The sequence below is a fragment of the Pinus tabuliformis genome, chromosome 5_1 (assembly GCF_031772625.1).
Source record: "Pinus tabuliformis cultivar Carrire ecotype Pingquan chromosome 5_1, CPIR1, whole genome shotgun sequence".
Lineage (NCBI taxonomy): Eukaryota > Viridiplantae > Streptophyta > Pinopsida > Pinales > Pinaceae > Pinus > Pinus tabuliformis.
In genome coordinates this window covers 560,296,742-560,318,442 of record NC_142305.1, presented here as the reverse complement: position 1 = coordinate 560,318,442, position 21,701 = coordinate 560,296,742, and positions in this window count along the sequence as shown.

Sequence of the window (21,701 nt, the reverse complement as noted above, 5' to 3'; positions counted from 1 at the left end):
AAATTTTATAAATGTCTATTTATATTAATCTGAAAATATATTAAAAAATATATATATATGACATATAAATTTTCATATATTAGTTGCTATTCTATCAAAATTTAAGGAAGTCTTTGTAAGAAAAAAAAAAAGAATAAAATATAAATAAATATATTTGAGAATTAATTTTCGCAATTATTATGTAGGAGAAAAATTGTATATGTAGATTTCTCAATTTATTAGTTCCTCCAAATGAAAGATATAGGATTGGATCTTGTCACGATCCCTTCGTGAATATATATATATATACCAAAGTAAAACCAAAAAAAATTTCATTCATGGATTAACTACTTTAATCCCCTTCCCATTCAACTAGGAAAACAGGTACTCACGGCATAGTTAATATGTTTATGCGTTTTGTTATATAACCAAACCTTATGTTATTTACCCAAATCTTTGATCAATACATATTACTCTATATGCATCACACTTAGGTTTAACGTTATGGTCTATGGGTATTAATATTGAATCCGGTCGAATCACCAATGGATTGTTTATTAGCCCGTCTCCGGAGCCAGGTGGTGGACGAAGGCTTAACCCACCTCACCAACCTTAACGCCAGGTGGCATGGAACCACGTGAACCCATGTGATCCTCGGTTGACCTGCTGTGGTTTTCGCGCCAGACTCTCCCGCTCGAACGGACGATGGAGATTCACTTACCACAACGGAGGGTTCGGATTTGCTCAAGGGTTTGGTGGCCTATTCTTAAACCACTGGGTCTTTCGGTTTGGCTCATTTGCACAAGTCTGGTGAGGCCGACACTCACCCAGCTCGGCAGTCCTCCTCTGCAACAATTACCAGGTCTCAACTTGCTATTCCAGGTATCGTTTCACCCTTGCTGATATACTTGCTAGTCTATTTCGCAGTTATCTGTGTAGGTGAATACGATATGTTTATCTCTCCGAAACCCTTTGTTTTGTTTTGACCTTCCAGGGATATTTACAGTGTGACTGTTATGATGCAGGTGGGTTTGTCTCCACGGTCCTCTACCGCCTGTAGGAAGACTACGCTGGCTCCAAATGGCACAGGTATGCTTTTCCCTGGACTAGATGATTTTCCCGTTGTTAAACAAGGGTTTAGACATGAGGATTGAATTCATACCAGTCTCTTGACTAGAGGGTGTCTCATGGCTCTCTGTTTATGTCTCAGGTTCTGTATTCGTCCATACCCTAGGTTCGAATTGCAGTCAGCTACTCCATGCCTGAACCTGCATTTTGTTTACCTTGCTAGGGTTTTAGCTAGAAAATGCTCTCGGCTTATAAGCCGCTTGTTACTCGTACATTTAGCTAAGATTTATGGTCCTCGGACCTGGTTTAATTTTGAATCGAAGCTTGTATATATACATTAGGTTGTCTTCTGAACTTTTTAAAGGTTTACTTAGAGATTCATTATTTTGCCGTTTGGTATACGGATATCTCGTTTATCTGATGGTTCTATAATCCACCAATATGTATTGCTTACTGTACTCGTCAGGGTTATCTTATGACTATATGTTTGTCATTTCCATTATGCTTCAGTGAATATGTTGTTCACAGTCTATGCTCTATCGACTTGTTTTCGAAGGCGGCCATTGCCTTATATACTATCGATTGTCTTTGGAATATTATGCCCTTCAGTTGTTAATATTTAAGTTATTGCTATCCCTCTGTTTAGAATACGTTGTTACCCCAGAGGGTTTGCTAAACAATCGGATGCATAAATCTGTTAAAGGTAAATTACATAGGTGTATAACCTGGAATCATTATAGGGTTTTTCTGTGCACTTATATGCAAATGATTTGGTAGCAGTTCAATACGCGTACCCTGCTTGATTCATTACGGTTCTTTATAAGAAATCTTTGTATTGAATTATATACATGTAGCTCCAGGGTACACAGCCGTTACCACGACTGTGTTTGCCTGGTCGCTACGTTACCCAATTCCCGGCTATTCTATGTAAAGTTTATAGTTGTATCCGGAATATAACGGGATAACCCCCGGTAATAGTTTTTTCCTTCAGGCTTTTAACTTGTAAGGATATATGCATCGCCGTGACTATTGTTCTTTCAGATTTAAAGTTTTGTAATGTATACATGAAACCCTCGACACAGGGTCTAATATCTTTTGTATTCACAGCACTATTGTCTATGTTCACCGTGCTGGAAATTATTTATGATTCTCTACTGTTTTGATAGTATGTTTATTACTGTTTAACTGGGCTACATTCCGTAGCTGTAAGGTACTGTTTACTCATTTTATCTATATGCATCTTGTACCCTTCGGCTGTCTTCAGGCCACCTAGGGTTTTGATATTGCTACATATGAATTTAAATAACCAGAACTGTATACAGTAGACGATCATATAGTTCATAGTCTCAACAACTAGTTTACAGATGTCTATTGAGCTGTATGTGCCATTCTGTTAAAGACAACTACAGTTCCTTTTTGCATTTAGCTAATGATAGGAAAAACACAGACTCAACTGTTCTCTGTATAACATTTTCAGTATCCTGTTTAACATTGTCTAATTCTGTAAAAGATTCATACCTGGTCAATCTGCTACAGGCGTTCTTACTTCAGAGATTCACCTGCAATAATTCTTGCTCTTATCCTCCCAACCTTGAGATCCACGTCACGTTGGATTCTCCCCCCGAGCCGTCTTGCAGGCCTGCAGCCCTCAACAAGACTCTAGCACCTGCGTGCTGGGGTTATCTGGTCCTCACCAGACTTAACCCTCTGTTCTTTCTTTTCCTTCTTTGGAATTTCTCCTTTTTTCCAGGTTCTCGTTCTCCTATCCCCATACTGCAATGGCTTTCTTTAATTTGCATGCCCCCACATCCAACTCCCAACCGCGAAGAAGAAGTGAGCTTCCCCCCAAGAAGAATCGCTGAGTTCCTTCATTCTCGTTCAGTTCTCTAACAGCCAAGAATCAGTTGTAACTGATATGTAATTTAAAATTACTTTTACGTAGGTTTGATTAACTGATTTGTAATTTAAAATTACTTTACGTGGGGTTAATCACGATAGGTATATTACATACTCCCCCCCTTAACAGGAACACCGTCCTCGGTGTTCATCTTTCATTGGAACCTTAGACTTTACTCATGGTATTACCATCTAAACCACACAAAATGTGATCCTTTCTCTTTGAAATCAACGATTCCATTCCAAGAAAAGACGACAAACAAAATGGTAATGATATAATCATAAGAAATATCATTGGTTATAAGCATCAATAGTTGCAAGGATATGCAACTTCTAATCGTCACCACTTGGCCCTGATTCATTCATAATAAACAATTCTATATGTCAACTTACCATTACTTACCATTTATTCTTGGAAATCATGAATACTTTCATGTAAGCCTTTTAATAGTGGTTGGACAATTCTTCAGCCATCCATGGTAAGTAATTCCTGTAATACATGACTAACAAATTCAATCACATTAGTCACTATATTTTGAGTCAAATGAAATACGTTTGACGATCAATCAATCGTGCAACGCTAGATTATTTCTAAATCTCAGTACTTTTACAAGTACTTAAAGAGCACTAACACTAATCATCAAATGATGAATCACTTCTCACGTGCACACTGAACGAATTCTCACTAAAGACATCCGCAAAGTACTTCGAGAAGTACCAAAAGAGCACCTAGCTCTCTAATCATCAAAACAGTCAATCACTGCATCAAGCAAAAATTGTCTTAGCTCCCACTAAGATGTTCACAACATTAATAATACAATAAAGGAATTAAGTTTTCCAATTACTCCTTACAGAGCACTAAGCTCATTTCTTGTTAAATGTGCATAACATATTTCACACAACTATATATAGAATTTATTTTCAACATATCATATAGTTGAGTCATTCATTTCTTTAGCTATGAGCACCATAATAGGCTAAAGAATTCCCAACCCATGGGAACTGGTTTCCATAACCAAACCGAGTCATTTTCACATCTAGACAGTTTCTTTGATAGAGACCTTACCAGGTCTAACATAGAATTCCACTGGCCAACCAGCTCAAGAATTCTAGGGAGAAGAAATCTGGGCAGACAAGTACCATCAACCCCTCCGGGCAGGTAACTGTCACCAACCCAAGGCATTCAAGCCTTTCACAATCCGGGCAGACAAGTACCATCAACCCCTTCGGGCAGGTAACTGTCATCAACCCAAGCACTTGCAGGTCCTACCCAAGCACTTGCAGGTCCTACTCGACCGCAATTACACTGGTCTCGCCAGTAAACGCTATCTGATCCTAACCAGACATAGCATACACAGGAAAATTATTTCCTCTTATGCCATTTGATCCTAACTAGACATAGCATGAATATTATCATTAGCATAACAATCATGCATGTATACCATGCATTTACACTTAACCCCCAACATGGGTCCACAACATCAAGTTTGATGGGAAACATATTCATCATACACGTTGTATGCATGCAAATTCTCCAAATAACATAATTCATGCATATCATATAACATCATTCTTTCTCATTTATAATTGCATTTCATATTGCAGCAATTTATGTGATGAGTTTTCTTGTTGCCATTAAGCTATCACTACTTAATCCCATCAGCAACGTTAGTTATAATATGCATCAGTTAACACGTATTCCATTTCCAAGAATGTTCATGCATACAATATTGTCATGTATAAAAGCATATGCAATTACTCATTAATGTATAAATGTCAACAACAGTTGAGTTAATACTCTCAGCGTTCCCAATTTTGCCATAGTCTGTTGTTCCAATTCAAATCATCATTGATGGAGTATTATCTTACGTTTACTATGGCTAGCTTGGGTCATGCATTGTTAATGTAATTAAACATAATCTCTCTAATATACAAAGATCATAACTCTATATCATAATGACTAATCTTTGTGCATACCATTGCTTATCATATAAGCCTTTCTTTAATGTATGCAACCCACATTCCTTTCACTAGAATACTACCAGCATTTCATACAACAAACCACATACCTCTTTCCTAAAGAAAGTCATTTTAATCCTCATTTCTCTATCTTCCGATGTGAGGGTTTCTCAAGATTCCCTTTCAAGAAATTATTAAAGATATCTATCTTTAGGCATAAAAATCAAGATACAAAAACAAGGTTTTACTGATCCTTTATGTATCAAAATCAAGCAATCAACACAGCTCATCCAACAAGACAATCTCTCCAAGAGATTATTATTTTCAAGGAAGCTAGCATGACCACTTTCTCTAAGTACACACCGACTTACCATTCCAAAGTCACAATAGCTACCAATATGCAACATGTGTTCTCCTAACACAATTACCTTACTTCAATACACATAGTTCTTTTCATGAAACAAGTAAGGATTTTGGTTCTTGTATGAACACTATTCTAATGTGTCTTTAAGGAAAGAACCTCTATTTTTTTATTTTCAAGAAAATTCTCATAAAATCCTGCATCTTCATTCATGAAGTATGCATACTCTTAGGGTGAGACTATATTTATGTATATATGTAATATACTCTTTCCTCAAGAAGTTAGAAATGAATATCTATGTGCCTAGAAGCACATCCTTAGCTATCTTTTATCATGCATGTAATGCATAATCATTTCCAAGAAGCTTTTATCAAATAAAGATACATATTTTAATTCAAGAAAACTTGGCCACCTGCCTTGCTATGTCCTCAGGACATTTATATGCCTCATCCCCTTTTATCAAGAAGATACTTTGGCCATATTTAGCAAGGATTTTATAGACAAAAGACAAGCATTTCACACACAAGACTCACGTGGAGTCTTCCTAATAGGAACTACCTATTTGCTTTATTAAGAAAGTATATAAAATAATCAATCTTTAACTGCATGCCTTAACACACTTCCTTTACCAAGAGAATCTATAAAAGAACTATTCTTTTATTGCATGCATTCAAATACTTTCTCTCCTAAGAAATCATATGGAACATTCATATATGTTCTTCAAGAAGGTGAGCAATACACTTATCTTATCCTTGGATCAACATGCATAACTAACAAGTTAAACCACCCTTACCGGAAGCAATTACTCTACTTATGCAATTAGAAGCATAATCTCCTAAGTGTCACACACACACCAGAGTTACCACTTGATGCTAGATGCAACAACTATCATAACAGTACTATGTGTCCCTTTCAGAATAATGACTTCAAGGAGACATTATGAAAATCATTAACATCCACACACTATAGTTATCATTTTCCAACTACTTAAGCATGGTCAAGGGAATACTCACATGCACATCGAGCGCTTATCTAGTCGTCCCCAAGCTTAGAGTCTTCTGCAAAATTCTGATACTCAAAACTTGCTCTATCTGGTCATCACCAGACTTAGCGATTTCTTTTTCCTATCTCCGTCTGTCCCTACAGCACGGTCTTCTTCCTTCTCCTTGCTTCCTTTTCCTTTGGAAGCATCTATAGTTGGGGAAGGTAGTTAGAGTTTACTGACAACTGTATTAACACAGGTAATCTATTTATGTAAAATTATCACATGTAATTATACCATGAATGGGTCCTAGAAATATTACCCACCGAACATGCCTCTCCAATTAAGTTCACACTGGAATGCAACATGCATAAAAATCCATCATTCCCATAGTAGAGATGAATTCAACCATCATTAAATCGAGGCTCCAATGGGTTTTATCTCTCAGCAAGTAATGATAAACACATACCATGCTAATGGATTTCACTTAATTAGAGGGTAATCATCATTAAATCTATTAAGACATAAGCATATACTATTCATCATGCATTCTCATGGTGAATAAAATTAAGAACTCTTCTCATGCACAACTGGACTATAGCACAGAGAGAGTAAAAATCTTCATACACACATTCCATGCATGCGACATCAATCAACCTTTTCTTGTTTACGAATTGTAACAATCTTAGTCCAATTGAATTAATGCATATAAGTTCTATGGGTTAGTCATACAACACTAACCAATCTCAACTACCAATCGTCTTCATGCATCCATGACCAGACTGAATCAAGTCTCGCTGCTTGACTCATTGCATGTTTTCAATATCTAAAGGGGTTCTTCTAATGTCCTTTTTAACACAATTTTTCATCCTATTCAAGGATGTTCTCCTAATTTATATTCATGCATTGGCTCATTAAGTTTTGTTCATTGTAACTTCAATTTTGTTCATTAAATACATCATTGTTATTGCCATATTTGCAAATCAAACTTGGTAGTTGATTGTCACTTTCCTCAATGAGTGTTCAATATTGTTCATGAATGTAATGAGTACTCAATATTGTTCCTAGGTGTGTCGAAAATTTCATTGTGTTTTATCCTCATCAGGAATTTAACGTTATGAACGTAGTTATGCAGCAACTTATTGCTTACTACTTAAAGCAGTTATAAACATGAATCACACCTATCATGCCAAAAGTAGTGTTCTACATAAATGAATATGTGAATGATTAACTCATACCTGAGTTAATGCCTACTGATGGCGTATTACCAATTCCCAAAGGTGCCAGTACTGCAACCTTTAGCTCTGATACCACATTGTCACGATCCCTTCGTGAATATATATATATATACCAAAGTAAAACCAAAAAAAATTTCATTCATGGATTAACTACTTTAATCCCCTTCCCATTCAACTAGGAAAATAGGTACTCACGGCATAGTTAATATGTTTATGCGTTTTGTTATATAACCAAACCTTATGTTATTTACCCAAATCTTTGATCAATACATATTACTCTATATGCATTACACTTTAAGGTTTAACGTTATGGTCTATGGGTATTAATATTGAATCCGGTCGAATCACCAATGGATTGTTTATTAGCCCGTCTCCGGAGCCAGGTGGTGGACGGAGGCTTAACCCACCTCACCAACCTTAACGCCAGGTGGCATGGAACCACGTGAACCCATGTGATCCTCGGTTGACCTGCTGTGGTTTTCGCGCCAGACTCTCCCGCTCGAACGGACGATGGAGATTCACTTACCACAACGGAGGGTTCGGATTTGCTCAAGGGTTTGGTGGCCTATTCTTAAACCACCGGGTCTTTCGGTTTGGCTCATTTGCACAAGTCTGGTGAGGTCGACACTCACCCAGCTCGGCAGTCCTCCTCTGCAACAATTACCAGGTCTCAACTTGCTATTCCAGGTATCGTTTCACCCTTGCTAATATACTTGCTAGTCTATTTCGTAGTTATCTGTGTAGGTGAATACGATATGTTTATCTCTCCGAAACCCTTTGTTTTGTTTTGACCTTCCAGGGATATTTACAGTGTGACTGTTATGATGCAGGTGGGTTTGTCTCCACGGTCCTCTACCACCTGTAGGAAGACTACGCTGGCTCCAAATGGCACAGGTATGCTTTTCCCTGGACTAGATGATTTTCCCGTTGTTAAACAAGGGTTTAGACATGAGGATTGAATTCATACCAGTCTCTTGACCAGAGGGTGTCTCATGGCTCTCTGTTTATGTCTCAGGTTCTGTATTCGTCCATACCCTAGGTTCGAATTGCAGTCGGCTACTCCATGCCTGAACCTGCATTTTGTTTACCTTGCTAGGGTTTCAGCTAGAAAATGCTCTCGGCTTATAAGCTGCTTGTTACTCGTACATTTAGCTAAGATTTATGGTCCTCGGACCTGGTTTAATTTTGAATCGAAGCTTGTATATATACATCAGGTTGTCTTCTGAACTTTTTAAAGGTTTACTTAGAGATTCATTATTTTGCCGTTTGGTATACAGATATCTCGTTTATCTGATGGTTCTATAATCCACCAATATGTATTGCTTACTGTACTCGTCAGGGTTATCTTATGACTATATGTTTGTCATTTCCATTATGCTTCAGTGAATATGCTGTTCACAGTCTATGCTCTATCGACTTGTTTTCGAAGGCGGCCATTGCCTTATATACTATCGATTGTCTTTGGAATATTATGCCCTTCAGTTGTTAATATTTAAGTTATTGCTATCCCTCTGTTTAGAATACGTTGTTACCCCAGAGGGTTTGCTAAACAATCGGATGCATAAATCTGTTAAAGGTAAATTACATAGATGTATAACCTTGAATCATTATAGGGTTTTTCTGTGCACTTATATGCAAATGATTTGGTAGCAGTTCAATACGCGTACCCTGCTTGATTCATTACGGTTCTTTATAAGAAATCTTTGTATTGAATTATATACATGTAGCTCCAGGGTACACGGCCGTTACCACGACTGTGTTTGCCTGGTCGCTACGTTACCCGGTTCCCGACTATTCTGTGTAAAGTTTATAGTTGTATCCGGAATATAACGGGATAACCCCCGGTAATAGTTTTTTCCTTCGGGCTTTTAACTTGTAAGGATATATGCATCGCCGTGACTATTGTTCTTTCAGATTTAAAGTTTTGTAATGTATACATGAAACCCTCGACACAGGGTCTAATATCTTTTGTATTCACAGCACTATTGTCTATGTTCACCGTGCTGGAAATTATTTATGATTCTCTACTGTTCTGATAGTATGTTTATTACTGTTTAACTGGGCTACATTCCGTAGCTGTAAGGTACTGTTTACTCATTTTATCTATATGCATCTTGTACCCTTCGGCTATCTTCAGGCCACCTAGGGTTTTGATATTGCTACATATGAATTTAAATAACCAGAACTGTATACAGTAGACGATCATATAGTTCATAGTCTCAACAACTAGTTTACAAATGTCTATTGAGCTGTATGTGCCATTCTGTTAAAGACAACTACAGTTCCTTTTTGCATTTAGCTAATGATAGGAAAAACATAGACTCAACTGTTCTCTGTATAACATTTTCAGTATCCTGTTTAACATTGTCTAATTCTATAAAAGATTCATACCTGGTCAATCTGCTACAGGCGTTCTTACTTCAGAGATTCACCTGCAATAAATCTTGCTCTTATCCTCCCAACCTTGAGATCCACGTCACGTTGGATTCTCCCCCCGAGCCGTCTTGCAGGCCTGCAGCCCTCAACAAGACTCTAGCACCTGCGTGCTGGGGTTATCTGGTCCTCACCAGACTTAACCCTCTGTTCTTTCTTTTCCTTCTTTGGAATTTCTCCTTTTTTCCAGGTTCTCGTTCTCCTATCCCCATACTGCAATGGCTTTCTTTAATTTGCATGCCCCCGCATCCAACTCCCAACCGCGAAGAAGAAGCGAGCTTCCCCCCAAGAAGAATCGCTGAGTTCCTTCATTCTCGTTCAGTTCTCTAACAGCCAAGAATCAGTTGTAACTGATATGTAATTTAAAATTACTTTTACGTAGGTTTGATTAACTGATTTGTAATTTAAAATTACTTTACGTGGGGTTAATCATGATAGGTATATTACAGATCTCCTTATTAGCCAATATCAATTTAACATTGTCCAATACAAGTTATAAAATTTTATGCAAAATTTATAAAAAAATATTTCTATAAATTACCTTAAAATACTTTTTTAAATGAATTGTTAATTTTACATTCAATATATTTTTACATAATAAAAAATTTAACCATAACCAAAATTTAATATCTTCCTTTTCTGAGTTCCTTTTCCCTATTTTGAAAATATTCTAGTTAATAATATAATACTGTTGTTAGTTTTTTTAGGAGCTTTTGATTCCACCAACATTATGTATAATGTTAGCATATTTGGATTTAAGCTAGAAATTATGAATAAACTAAAACCACAATCAAAATTAAATTTTTGTCCATTCCATGGGGAAGAATCTCTCAAGGTTAATAGCCAAATGGAATTTGTTGGGCAAATTACACATATTTGCTTGTCAAATATAGCCATTTTTTGTCCACCCATCAACATTATATACTAAAATAATCAAAATTCACAATAAAATTGCACAATTAGATGCTTCAGATTTAAAATTCGTACACTGGCCTCCATAGATTAAACGGGTGATTTAGCATGTTAGCCGCCCTAGCTTAACGAGGGATTAATTCTACTAATTCAACAAATTTTCAGGATTGTATTTAAATTCTATATACCACAAGACAGAAGTGTTTATGATCTTTGCATATTTTGTGTCCATGTGTTAGATAAGGTCATACATTTGAAACAACAATTTATTTGAATTTTATAATAAGACATAATTACAATTAATTTTAATGTTTAAATTTTTTTTAGATTTATTTATCTTTTAATAATTTTATTTAAATTTTAATAAATAAATATTAAAAATGTAAATTTGAATTATTTCTTTTTGTGAACTTGGTAGTACTTCTACTATTTATATTATCTATCCAAAATCAAATTTTCCAAATCAAACAGTAGTCCAGATCAAAGTGTAGATATTGTACATGAGAGTAGTTGGAAGATTATTTCTATGGATGTTATAGCCGTTCAACAAGATTTGATTGATTTAAATCTACTTCCCTCGGCTTCATAATTTTTCTTACTCCTTGCTTCTGTAAAAGCTTCAATATTTTATACTTGGTGTATTACTGTGAGCCAATGTCACTACTTAGCTATGTTCAATTTCAACCACTCTGCATATTGGTTGACGCTGTGTCTGAAGTTGAGTGGATTCCATGTAAAATCCCTTGCCAATTCCTTGAATAAATGTGAAAGTCATTAGTGGTCACTCGTTTTAGTGACCCACTAGTGCTCATTAGAGCTGAAAAATTTCTTGTCCTTGCCTTTGGAGCAATTATATGTATGTGGAAGGAAAAGCAACTATGATATCGCTATTGATTTGCCAGACCATTGTTATGTACTTTTTCTTGTCTGAAGATGTGTAACTTGTGGTTTAGCTTGGTACATTCTCTTGTATACCAGTTTACTTTGAATTTGTCAATATCATAAGTCCAATAGCGATTTAAGTGTATGTCTGCCTGGTAGAACTCTTTGCATGGCAAAACTGCATTGGGCTTGAACTTTTCTAAAAAATTAAGTCGTATTAAAGAAATATGGTGTCCAAATAGCATAGGACTCCAAACATCAAATCTCTTTGCTCCTTGTAGGCTTGAACCAACATCTCTTTTAGAGAAATTCAACAACTCTAATTTAATAATCCTATCTGCCTCTCTTTATACCTTTTGGGACAATTGCTAATTATATTTACAATATCATAATCTAGTACCATGGTTTATCAATATCACTGGTTTAAAAATCATAATTCATTTTAAAATATAATAAATTATATTATACCATATATTTTAACATAAACAAATAAAATCTACTACGATATATTTGTAGATACTGTTCTTATAATTATTCTCTTAGACATTATATGATGCAAGTATTATAGCAAAAAGTCGCTTGTTCAGTTTTCAAAAAAATTACGAGGATAATAATTAATTAAATGTAAATATATTTTGAATATATCATAAAAATAATAACACAATTTCTTACCAACTATGTTTGGTTGTATATTTAATTTCATAATGAACATATATGTTTTGAGCACTTCAATTTTAAATACTTAAATTTCTTAAATATATAATTAGTTGAGTGTATATTGCATGGAAGACACATAAGTTTAAAATTTCTTAAACGTGTAATTAGTTGAGTGCATATCGGCCGCGAGATACTAAGTAAATTTGTGATATAGTATATGTATTCATAGGGTGTGAAAAATACTCTTACTTTGATTTCTATTTTTTAATAGTTAAATTTTGATAAGCCTTCCCAAAATATGTTTCTAAATAAAATATCTCTCTATTTTCATTGAATATTGCCATCAGTATATTTTTCACAACATTTCATGTATCACGTATTATTTTTACATAGTAGGTTTGTCTCAATATTTTGCATTTTTTTGGCATTTGCTTTAGAAAATATTATTTATCATTAGTCATGTGATCTTTTATTAAAAGCATCAAACATGTTCATTGAGAATTTGAAGTCTATTTTTACTATCAATTTTGTATGTAGTGATGTAGTTATTACCACCGATTGTTTATAAAATTGTATGGTTTATTGAGAATTTATATTACCCTTGCCAAATGTTTTACTTCTGTTACACATTATTTAAAATTTGGATCTTTCACTATTTAAATAACCACTCTCATCCATTCCTAGAAACGATGGAAGAAATATCTCTCCATAAAAGATAATAATCTAATATTACATAGCTTAAAAACCTTATATTTGAAGATTATCGTAGGTTCTAGCATTACAACTTATCAGAACACACCTTGCATTGCCAATATCTTGTGTCTTCCTCGCAACTTATCTTATCAAAAAGTGTGTCTCGGTAAAAACTAAAAAAAGGTCATGAAGCTTCCATTCTAGAAGGTTCAAGGAGGTATCTTTCCAACATGTGAGGTTATGGACTCGAATCTTTTCTCAAGTGGTTCTCATCTCTACCATAACAGGTCTCATTCCTTCCTTTTTGGATATGATTCTACCCAAATGGATCTCAAACTTCCATCCTTGGCCTATAAATATAATGCACTCAAAGGAAAAGGTGTTGGTTTTTATACTTTTGAAGTATACTTTCACTATAATGCCAAAGTATCCATTGGGGGCTTTTGAATACAAAGTTGCAATAGAGGAATATTGGAAGGAAGCTATCAACATCAAGGAAATGGTTGTAATTGTCTGCTTTTCTTATTAATACAAAATATATTTCTTTACCACATATGTTGTCTCACTATTTAAATATTGTAATGTAACTCCTTGATCATCCATATAGAATAGGTTAAGTATTTTATACATCAAATGCTTTGATTAGTTGTTTGTTAGTTATATTGCAAATTTAGGATCAAAGGTAGAATGGGAGCTACAACAAGCTAAGAACAAGCGAGGACAAACTTTGTATTGTAGCTATGTCCATGTTTACATTTTCAACAATATTCTATGGATGTTTTGTATATTTTTGTGTGTTTTGTTCTAGTGTTAGGTTTTTGAACCTAGGGAGATAGCTCTTGTCCACAATAGTGATTTGTTCGTTAACAAAATTGGTGACTCTATAAGGATACAAGTTGTTTTTTAGCAGTATTCCTTGTTTTCTTAAGTCCAATCTTTTTTGAGTTTCTAGTGAAAACTTTTTTATTCTAATATGCCAATTCTTTTAGATATTTTGAAAGTTTTTTTTTTTGAATTTCATGCCCATCATACTGTGTTCTGGGAGACAGTGTGTCTAATCACACTATGTTGTTTTGTAAGTTATGACTATCCCTTTTTATTGCAGTTTTATGTATTGAATAGTTGCATAGATCCTAGAAAAGTAAAAAAATCCTTAGGGTTTTTCCCTGTTTAATCTAATAGTTGTCTTTTGTTGAGGTTTTAAGACTGTTCTTGATCTACTGTAGGTCGAACACTTCATTTTTTCTTTGTTTGGCTACCTTGTTGTGGAATTTTTTATCTTTTATTTTTGTGAAAAGTTTCCATTTTTAATTCGTTTAATGTGACTAATTTTTATTTGTTGATTCAATTATTTACAATATTCTTCTACATTGGAAATACTTTATCAAAAATTTGTTTGTTGGAGTATTTTATGAAAAGAGTTCTTATTCCTTTCCATAGAATATTTTTTTTCTATTCAAAAAGTAAAATCTTGTATTCTAGTTCATGGGTGAAGCATTTTTTATCTTGTATTTTTAAGCAAAGTAAGTTGCATTTAAAAAAAAAACCTCCCTCATGGCGGGGCGGGTGGGTTAGAATCGTGTATCCTATAGTTTGTTTGATTGTCATTCAAAGAGTAGATCATGTTCCTTGCTTTGAATTTTACACTTGTTTCTTTGCTTGAAACATCTCACTCCTTACTGTAGTTAGTAGTCAGCGAAATGAAAAAGATTACATTTTCATATTCCTTTCTTTAGATTTGGAGTTGAGTCATAATATCATTGGTTTCATATTTGTATACCCTCATGAGTAAATAACAGCTTAAAATTAACACTTAAAAAAATTAATTAATTTTTTTTTTGATATTTCTATGGTAGCTACACCCACATTAGCTTAAGTGTAGGTCTTTGGAATATGTGTGAAGTAAATGCTCCAATGCTGCAAATAAAAGTATAATATTGTGATAGGAAGTGAAATCCATTCACTGCATAATGTTTCTACGAAGATCCTCTTACACATGAGTAAAGCATGAGGTCACATTGGACCAAGTGAAGTAATCTATCCTTCTTAGTTGGTTACAATGTTGTTGATCTACATGCATTATAGAAGGTGATGAAGAGGGGAAAGTCCTTGTTGTACCTAGGACATACATTGAATACACTCACTTAGGCCTTCTTATATGGTACTGCACTATATGTGGGGATACTAGCACCAAGTTTTGACTGTTAAATAGGTTTTCAACGTAACTAGTTCCACCCACTCTATCTCTAGCCACTTTCTATATTGACCTGCCACTATGAAAAGGTTGTTTGTTTGGTTTTCTTCCTTATATTTATTAGCGTGTGGTATTTATTTTTATTGTTTAACAGGCCTTAGGTTCATTCTAATGGAAATGGTTTCGTAGCATTCCAATCAAGGAACCCTTTTAACGAGGATATTAGTCCTTTTCCTTACTTTGGAAATATTGGTCCTCCTAAATGGCTACATTGTCACTTCCGAGATTTACGATAGGTCTACCAATATGGTTGTTTTTAGCTTTGTTGGTCCCAAATACCCAAGTTCCTCCACCTGAACAACACCAACCTCATGTTTACACTTTACCTTCTTCTTCCACCATGTCTTCCTCCCTTTTTTATTCTTTTAAATATGAAAGTCTTAATTCTAATAACTAGGAGGCTAAGAACAAGAAGAAGAAGCAGAATAAGCAAGGGGAAAACCAACCAACCATTTTTTTGAGTGTTGATAGTGTTCAGGAACCCTCCAACATACATTGCAATCCCAAATTCACTTGAAAGCTTTGTAAGGGTGATCACTTTCTTAATGATTTCCCTGACACTCCTAAATTCGTAGAAGCCTAGTCTAAGGATTCTTATCAACTCAGTATTGGCACTTCAACCAGTGATTATAAGGTTCCATTGAAAAAGAGTAAAGTTAGGTTTCCTTGTATGTTATGCGAAGGGAGTCATCAAACTCACCTTTTCCCTTATATGGATGTAGCCTTGAAATTATTAGAAAACCTTATTATTTCTTAGATACAAATTCCAGCTGGTTACCATAAGATTTCTCCCAACCTACCATATGTTGATGAAGTGAACGATATGAATCAAAATTTTGCCAATCCCACTCTTCCCGTGGAGAGTGAAACTCATACCAATTAGGTTGATGATGCAATGAAATCCATTCCATCTTTGATTGATCCAACTCTCCCCTTATACAATAAACTTAATACCACTCAGGTTCTTCTTTTCACTTCGTATCTTTCCCAATGAGGGGGAATTTCTCTCATTCCCACGGAACCCCTTCCAAGCACTATGGTCAATTCCTTTGATTGGAGTAGACTGACATAGGCTCGTCTCCTTTCTTGCATCCGTTTGCAAATCATTATGAAGCCTTGCGATAAGAACATATATCATAATATTTTAGATGAAGGTGAATCCATTAGTATTCTATCCTCAACCACTTGGCAAGCCTTGGGTTCCCCTTAGCTTGTGTTTGTTACTTAGAATATATTATATTTTAATAGAAGAGCCAGTGAACCTTTAGGGATCCTTCCTTAGCTACCCATTACTATGGAAGGCAAAATTGTTTGTATTGATGTCATGGTAGTGCAAGGCCCCTTGGCTTTCAATTTCCTCCTTGGGTGGCACTATATCTATGCTGTGAAAGTTGTCATGTTCACACCCTTTCGCATGATGTCTTTCCTTCATAATGGAAACATTATGACTATTGATTAGCTTTCATTGCTTGGTATTCATCTGAATACCAACCATCCAACCTACCTGAATGTTCCCTATATGCACGTGCTATCCCCCACACAATAGGTTAATTATGTGGGAAATTGCCCCATGCCTTCACTTCCCAATGAAAAGGATACTCTCACTATATGTTTGAATTCTTTTGACTTAGATCCAATATTTGACATGGTGAATGCTTCAATGGACACATTGGATCCTATTCTTCTTACACCTATTGAGTCCTTTGACATGTATTCCTTCCACATAATTGGTATTTCATCTGAAAAAGACCTCTAGGAAGCCATGATCAAGTTGTGTCCCTTCGCATGTATTATTTCCAAAGCTTTGTCCTGTTGGAAGCCATGATCAATGTCATTATGAGAATAAATTGTTTTCTCTGTCAACCTCGTTAAAAAATTAAACATATCATCATGACCATAGTTCCTTTTTTGTGTCAAGCTCATTAAAAAATAAAACATATCATTATCAATATAGTTCCTTTTTTGTGTCAAACTTGTTAAAAAATGAAACAGATCATAATGAGCATAGTTCTTTTTTTGTGTCAAGTTCATTAAAAAATGAAACAGAGAATTATGAGTTGATCCATGTGTATCTTTAAAAGCACCAATGGCATGGTAAAAAGGCTCAAAAATCAAAGTGGTAGAATCTGGATAAATTTAGCATCAGAGCGAAGTGCTCGTCATCCTGATTCTAACGATGTGAACCACTCTAATCTAAGCTCATATGAAGAAGTTAGAGAAAGTAAAAGTTTAGGTTTAACTTGGATAGGTAGTAGGAGAAGGTGACATGGCAGAATTCTTTGGCAAGTGGGGAAGCGCCAAGTGGCAGGCCGCCATTGGTCCCGCGTTTCGCAATCGCAAATCAAAATAGGTCAGTGGAAAAGAATCAACCCCGACAAGATCAGGGTTGTGATGCGATCATACATCACAAAGGGGAAGAGTTACAGAACCAGCCCTTAGCAGTTAGGGATGCAATTACGATATCGCAATCGCATATCGTACATGCCACATTCACAAACCATAAGAGCCATCGATTCCCACTGGTTGTGATTTGCGATGGTTTTCAGATATGATATATTATACATTGTGTTTAATAGCCCATCAGGTCTGCGGTTATCATAGGCCACTTGTCGCAAAGGTCAGAATTGTCCGTTGATTGAAAACTTCGATTGCGATTTGCAATGAGGCTATCTGCGCCAATGGATTATTAACATCGATGTTAAAACCACCAGATTAAGGGATTAACATGTCGTTAAGAGGTTTATGCTATGTTTAAACAGGTTTTTACCGCATACTATTCCAAGCCCAGGATCTTCTCATGGAAATGAACCTTTGCTAAACTTTTCCTCTATTGGAACTACTTGGGTTTGAGGAATCGACCGATCAAGGTTATATAATGGAGGGTCTGCACAAGGAAAAAGGAGGTGACTGGCATGATAGTTCAGATGACATCACGTGTAGCAGTAACTCGACCTAGCAGCAGGTTGGAATCTCGCCTTGAGAAGCAGGGAGGTTCCAAGAAGGTGCAGAAGCTTCATTTCTCTAAATTGGGTGCTCGGATTGGCAATTCTACGTTATTTCTTTCCAGAAGTTCAAGGTACAATGTATTTCTAATGTTGGGCTCTCCATTTTTCCTCCATCTTCCAAATTGGAGGTATAAGGATTGTAATTGAATGTTGCTTGTACTTTATCTCTTTTTATGCCACTTAATGAATGAAGGCCTCCCCACTATTGACCAAGGCCCGGAGACGTATTACAGACTGGATGAACTCTGTAATCAAATATTTGTTTCATGGTTTCATGGTTATCTTTTTATTTCTGCATTGTGTTATGTGCTTTTAAGTTCCATGGTTAATAAGCTTTGTTTCATGTAGTTTTGATGCATCTATAAGTAAATGATCTTGGATCAAGTTTGGTATCAAAGTAGGTCTTTGTCGATGCGAATTGCATGAATATATGTAACCTGGAACAAGCTGCGAAAAACCAAAGGAACGCTTAAGTCCTTTGATCCTGAAGTAGGACGTGCACAATGGAGAAGAAACATGGCTGATGAAGAAGCTCGTTGTGAAGAGGAATGGAATTGCGATAAAGTATTCTACAATATGGCAAAGAAAGTAGACAAGTTGTTTGTTGAGTATGAGAAGGCCCTCCAACATGAGAAGAAAGATGTAGATGATCATGGATCGACACATCATGGAGATGGAGGAGAAGATCCCCCTCCCTCTCTATCTTCCAGTGACAGTTTTTCTTCTTCTTCTCATCATTCTCGCACATGTCATAGACATACATCTAAGAAACGGTTCTTAAACTAGATGTAATTTTTAGTTGGCTACATATGCTGGAGAATGTAATGTAGAAAAACTCAACAATTGGATTAGGCAGATTGAGGTCTAGTTCTCAATTGAATAGATCAAGGAAGATGAGGCAGTGATCTAGTTGGCATCCCTTCCACTAAGTGGCACCACTCTTGTTTGGTGGGAAAGCAGATTGGAGGGCAGCAAAAATGTGGGTAACCTTCTCTCCTCATGGTCAAATTTTGTTTCTGCATTGAAGAATAAGTTTTACCCTTTGGGATATAAACAAAAAGCATTAATGGAATGGAAACACATAAGGCAAAGCTTGGGTCAAAATGTGAATCTGGAGAATTTAGAAAATAAGCATTGAATTTGAGCATTCCATTAGATTCACCAAAGATTGTAACTAAGTATATCAATTCTTTACATAGTTACATAAGGCATTCATTATTATTGTTTGAGCCTACTACTATCAATGAGGATAGTGTGAAGATCATGCATCTCGAAAGCAAGGGGATGCATGAAAAAAATGACCACCCAAAAAGAGGTGCAACGACCAAGAGAAGAGAGGTAAAGCCCTCTTGTAAAAATTGTGAGAAAGAGGGACATGACAAAGAGAATTGCTGGAAACTACACCCTGAGCTGAGACCTATGAAGAATGATAGAAAGGAGAGGCAGAATACAACTCCCACCAGGCAAAAAATTAATGATTCTAAATCAAAGGAAAGATTATAAGGTCAAAACTGCAGGATTTTCATGAGGTAGACCAATTGACCCAAGGTCTGATTCCTGTGACGAAAGGAAGATTGCGGCTCTTGGGATCAGAGCAGATGGACCCATCAATTTGGGTTCCAATTTGGGTGATGAAATAAAAGTTTCGATATGAAAAGGACACCCAATGCGGCATGGCTCCAGGAACTTGAGGAGAGCAACCAAAGAATTCTAGTTGATAATAATAAGTTAAGGAGACTCCCATAGGAAGCAAAAAAGGATATACAAAGGTTGTTATGCCAGTTGGAAGCCAAGGACAAAGCCTTGGAAAAGATACAACATAACCGCCTTGAGGTAACAAGTGATTCTCCAATTTCATTTACCTTTCCTAATGATGATTTCACTGCTTTTGAGAAATGCACTAAAGGTATCGGATCCAAATTGTTGAAGAAAATGGGGTATCAAGGGAAGGGACTCGATATTAATGGCTAGGGCATCATCAATCCTACCAAAGTAGAGGAATTTCTTCATCATGCAGGACTTGGGTATGTTAGGAAGGAAGTTGATAAATGCTCCAAAATAGCCAGCGTCCCACCAACAATAGATAATGAGGGGACCTCATCACATTCCAGTGACAGTGAAATCTCCATGAACACTTATTAGGGGAACACCAAGGGAAAGCGCTCCAAGATGACCCAGAAAGTTAGGAGGAGAAAGAATCATTGTAGTCACTGCAACGAGGTGTCACACTAGGGAGCCACGTGTCACATGATCCATACCGAGAAATCATAGATAAAGAAGCAAGCGGGTGAAAATGTTCAAAAAACGAATCCACCACATTCATGGTGGTCTTCTTTATTAAGTAAAATATGGGTTCTTTAGATGAAGTAGATTGTTATGGCCACCATTTGTAAGTCATGCATTGCGAATTAATGTAAAATCGATGATGTGTTTCCCATTGCTTAAAAAAGGAACGATGATGTTTTTGGACTTTTGTTAGTAGTTTGGGTATTGTTTTCTATCATGTAAGACTTGAGCAAGAGTATGTGTTATAAACTCTTGGCAAGTGTGGGGTTGTTTGAGTCATGTGTATGTGATTGTAAAGAAAATACCAAATTTCCATGCAATGCAGATGATTGAAAGTATGGTTTAGTGAGGAAAATAAGCCTGTTGGATGTGTTAATGCTTTTAGAGGTCTAAACTATCTTTAAGTGGGGAGGATTGATCCAGGGGGATCTTTAAAAAAGTACCACTGGCATGGTAAAAAGGCTTAAAACTCAAAGGTGGCATAATCTAGATAAACTTAGCATTAGATCAAAGTGCTCATAATCCTAATTCTAACAATGTGAACGACACTCGAATTCGAGCTCATATGAAGAAGTTAGAGCAAGTGAAAGTTTAGGTTTGACTTGGACAAGTGGAAGGAGAAGGTGATGTGGTAGAATTCTTTGGCGAATGGGGAAGCACCAAGTGACAAGCTGCCATTAGTCCTGAATATTTTAATCACAGATAAAAAGAGGTTAGCAGTAAAGAATCAACTGCAATGAAATCAAGGTTGTGATTTGATCGCACATCACAAAGAGAAGAGTTACAGAATCGACCCTCGGTAGTGAGGGATGTGATTGTGATATCACAATCGCATATCACACACGCTTCATTCACAAACCATAAGACCCATAGGTTCTTGTTGATTTCGATTTGCGATGGTTTTCTGATTCGATATATTATGCACTATGTTTAATAGCCCGACAGGTGCACTGTTATCGTAGGCCACTTTTTGCAAAGTTCAGAATTGTCTGCCGATTGAAAACACCGATTGCAATTTGTGATGAGGCTATTTGTGCTGATGGATTATTGTTGTCGATGTTAAAACCATAAGGTTAAGCAATTAATGTGAGGTTAA